This window comes from Prionailurus bengalensis, chromosome B2 (assembly GCF_016509475.1).
Source record: "Prionailurus bengalensis isolate Pbe53 chromosome B2, Fcat_Pben_1.1_paternal_pri, whole genome shotgun sequence".
In the NCBI taxonomy this organism is placed as follows: domain Eukaryota; kingdom Metazoa; phylum Chordata; class Mammalia; order Carnivora; family Felidae; genus Prionailurus; species Prionailurus bengalensis.
In genome coordinates, this window is record NC_057349.1 from 40997229 (window position 1) to 41001155 (window position 3927).

Here is a 3927-nt window from a genome sequence, read left to right on the forward strand (position 1 = left end):
GCCGGCGGAGCCCGCCTCCCCCTCCCGGAGCTGCCGCCGGCCCGCCCCCCACCCGCCCGCGTCGGGCGCCCACCCCCGGCGACGCAAGGCGCACACCTCGCCCCTGCGCTCGCCGGTTCCCTGGCGCCCCCCGCGTCCCCCGGGGCCTCCACCCTCCTCTGCCACCTAACCTCTCCGAACCTCGCTTTCTTCAAAGAAAGGAGGAAATTAGAGGGATCTAGATGGAAGCAGACTGCCAAGTGCCGGCCAAATGTGCACAGCCGTTATTCTCCCATCTTGCATCCCCGCTATCCTGACCCGCGCCCCTCACCCAGTGCCCCACCTCTGCTCTCGCCAGTCAGCTTCCCATCACGCTTCTCTTTTATATCCCTTGTACGCTTAGGGCACCCTTGCGCCTCCAGGCCCTCCTCCTGTCACCAGCCCACGCCTCCTCCGTTTGTAAATCCTACATCACCTGCTTCGTCGGTCTGCTCTTCTCCTCCACGCCCTCCGCTTCTTTCTTCATTGCCATCCGCGGCATTCCAGGATTGACCCTTGCCAATCTAAGGATCAGCCTCATCCCTCCCTCCGTCAGATCTGTCTTTTCCACCCCGTCCCTTTCTGCGACCACTACTGGGAAGACTTTCTGGACGGGAACGCCCCTGACTTCTGTAGATGTACCCCCCGCAAGTTCCCACCTCTGTACTCCAGTCATATCCATTCTTGAACTCAGGCTAATTGTCAACTGCCCAAATCCAGAGCTCATACTGAGAGAGTTAATCTGCAGGTGGGGGAAAGACTACTCCTCCAGGCTGATGGCTCAGAGACACCTGTGTAAGGCAAGGACAGGAAACAATTTCCTGTTCTCGAAGGGCAAGAGGGCAGAGGGCAGGGACGCCATTGCCCATCTTCTAGTCCTTCAGATCAAGATTTCACTATCTTTAATTTCAAAACATTGGAAGGAGGAGTCCCTAGCCCGTGTAGAGCAGCTGCCTACAGACACCCGCAACACACAAGGGTGGAGCCCCCGGACTAATTTTTCTTGCAGCCTCCATTGCACCCACCCCATCTCTCCAGCCAACTTCCCCGAAACTCTGATCATCTCTTTTCCGAAGAGCTTTCTGAATTTGAGTAATACCATGACTCAAATTATTCATTTAAGTGTTGCTGTTGTTGTTGTTGTTGTTGTTTTTAGTGAAAAATTGCAAACGACCTACGCTGTAGGCCAAATAGATTATGGCATGTAAACACTACCTGACTACTAAGAATCACCTTTTGAAGTCCAAAGATGTCCAAAGAGCTAAGAATATGTTGAGTGTGTGTGTTGGGGGAAGGGGAGCAAGAACAAAGCAGAACTTATCTCATTATTGGCAGTGATTTTTTTCTGAATGATGGAATTATGGATTTTTTTTTCTTATTGATGCTTTTCAGCATTTTCCACAATGAATGCGTACTTTTTTTTATTATTATAAAAGAAATGCAATAATATTTAAAAAACTTTTAGAATAAAGTCAAAAAGAAAAAAAATCACTCATTATCCTCCTGGCCACTGTTGTTGTTTTGAACATTTTTCCTATCCAGATGTTTTTATACAGTATCTATAATGTGGTATCCTGCTTTTTTAAAAACTTCATGTTATATATTGATTGGTAGCCTCAAAGCCATAACTTTTTATGGCGGCAGGGTATTCCATTAAATAGGTATACTGTAATTTTTATTTAATCTAGCCCTCATTATTGGATATTTAGGTTGTTTACATTTTTTGCTATGATAAGTTCATTCAACAAATATTTACTGAGCATCCATGTGCTTCTACTATATGCCAGACATCATTGCAGGCACTGGGGATATGGCTCCCAGATAAATAGTGCCACAAATTTTCATGCATACAGTTTTTTCCATGGTTTAAGTTATTTTCTTAAGATAGAGTCTAAATTGATGAGTGACTGAGTCAAAGAAGTTGTGAAAAATGAACAGTTCCTTTTCATTAATGAAATTCATTGACATTCACCAATGAAACAATACAGATATTTGAAGCTTTGAAGTTGATGGCATCAGATTACATTGCTCACTACTCCCTCATGCTTTGAAGATTTTAGCACCTGGCTTGTTGTCACTCACTTTACTCCCACTGGCATCAACTTCTCGGTGATTCTTGATGACTCAGTATCACATAGACAATTCTTCCAATAAGTGTGATAAGTTTGTTTGCAAAGATGGCCACTCCACTGTCTCCTGTCCCACATGACCCTTTGTAGTGATTTTGCTGCTCCTCCCAGCAAGAAGTGGAGTCTTTCTTTAACCCCTTGAATCTGGGCTGAGCTTCTGACTTGCTTTGATTAATGAATGGTAGCAGAAATGACATCGTGTGAGTCCCCAGAGTCTGGGCCTCAAGAGACCTTGCAGCTTGCCTCTTTGCCCTCTTAGAAAACTTCCAACAAGATGTAAAGAAGTCCAGTCTGGCCTACTGGAAGATGAGAAGCTCCATGGAGCCTTGAGGTGCTCTGGCCAATAACCACCAGACATGTGAGGTCACATTAGCCATCTCCAGTCAAGCTTCCAGATGACTGCAGCCACATGAATGAGCCCAGGCAAGACCAACAAAAGAACTACTGAACTGAGCTCATATTACCATGGGTTGTTGTTGTTGTTGTTGTTATTGTTGTTGTTTTAACATTTATTTATTATTGAGAGAGAGAGCGAGAGAAGAGCACAAGTGGGGGAGGGGCAGAGATGGGGAAGACAGAGGATCCAAAGCAGACTCCACACTGTGAGCACAGAACCCGATGTGTGGCTCGAACTCATAAACCATGAGCTCATGGTCTGAGCCAAAATCAAGAGTTGGCCACCTAACCAACTGAGCCACCCAGGTGCCCCAATGGTGGTAGTTTTAAGCCACTATATTTAGGAGTACTTTGTTAATATGGCAATAGAAAACTGATAAAACTGGCTTCCATTTCCTTGATTTCTTCTCCACCAACGGGAAGGATGCTCACCAAAGCCTTTTTACTATAAGTAGCTTCACATACTTCATAATCTCAGTTTTAAGTATCATACTTTCTTTTTAAAAATTTACTTATTTTTTTTAATTTTTTTTTTCAACGTTTATTTATTTTTGGGACAGAGAGAGACAGAGCATGAACGGGGGAGGGGCAGAGAGAGAGGGAGACACAGAATCGGAAACAGGCTCCAGGCTCTGAGCCATCAGCCCAGAGCCTGATGCGGGGCTCGAACTCCTGGACCGCGAGATCGTGACCTGGCTGAAGTCGGACGCTTAACCGACTGCGCCACCCAGGCGCCCCAGCTTATTTTTTTTTAAGAAGACTCCATGCCCAACATGGGACTTGAACTCATGACCTTGAGATTTAGAGTCACATGCTCTACTTGCTGAGCCAGCCTAGCACCCTGTATCATACTTTCTTATTATCAACTCTTCTGTTTTTAGCCCATGCCTTTAGTACCAGGACTCAAACAATTCTAGATATTTAGATTATGTTTACTTTTTTGCCATTATAAATGCATTCAACTATATTGAATTGGATCCACTGGGATGACTCCTAAGGGCCACATTACAATTTTTGTGAGTTCCAGGCACTTCGTCTTCATGGGTTCCTCTGAAAAAGAATATTAAAAATTATATTTATGATTGCACTGGTATAAAGATGAATGTAATCCTGGCTGGATTCATTATTGTGTATTTGTTTTTATTACAGTCATCTCTTCTTCTAATTGTTTTTATGTTTTTATTTTATTTTTGAGAGAGAGAGAAAGTGAGAGAGAGAGACAGAGACAGAGACAGAGAGACAGAGCATGAGCAGGGATGGGGCAGAGAGGGAGGGAGACACAGAACCTGAAGCAGGCTCCAGGCTCTGAGCTGTCAGCACAGAGCCCAATGCGGGGCTCGAACCCACGAACTGTGAGATCATGACCTGAGCTGAAGTTGGATGC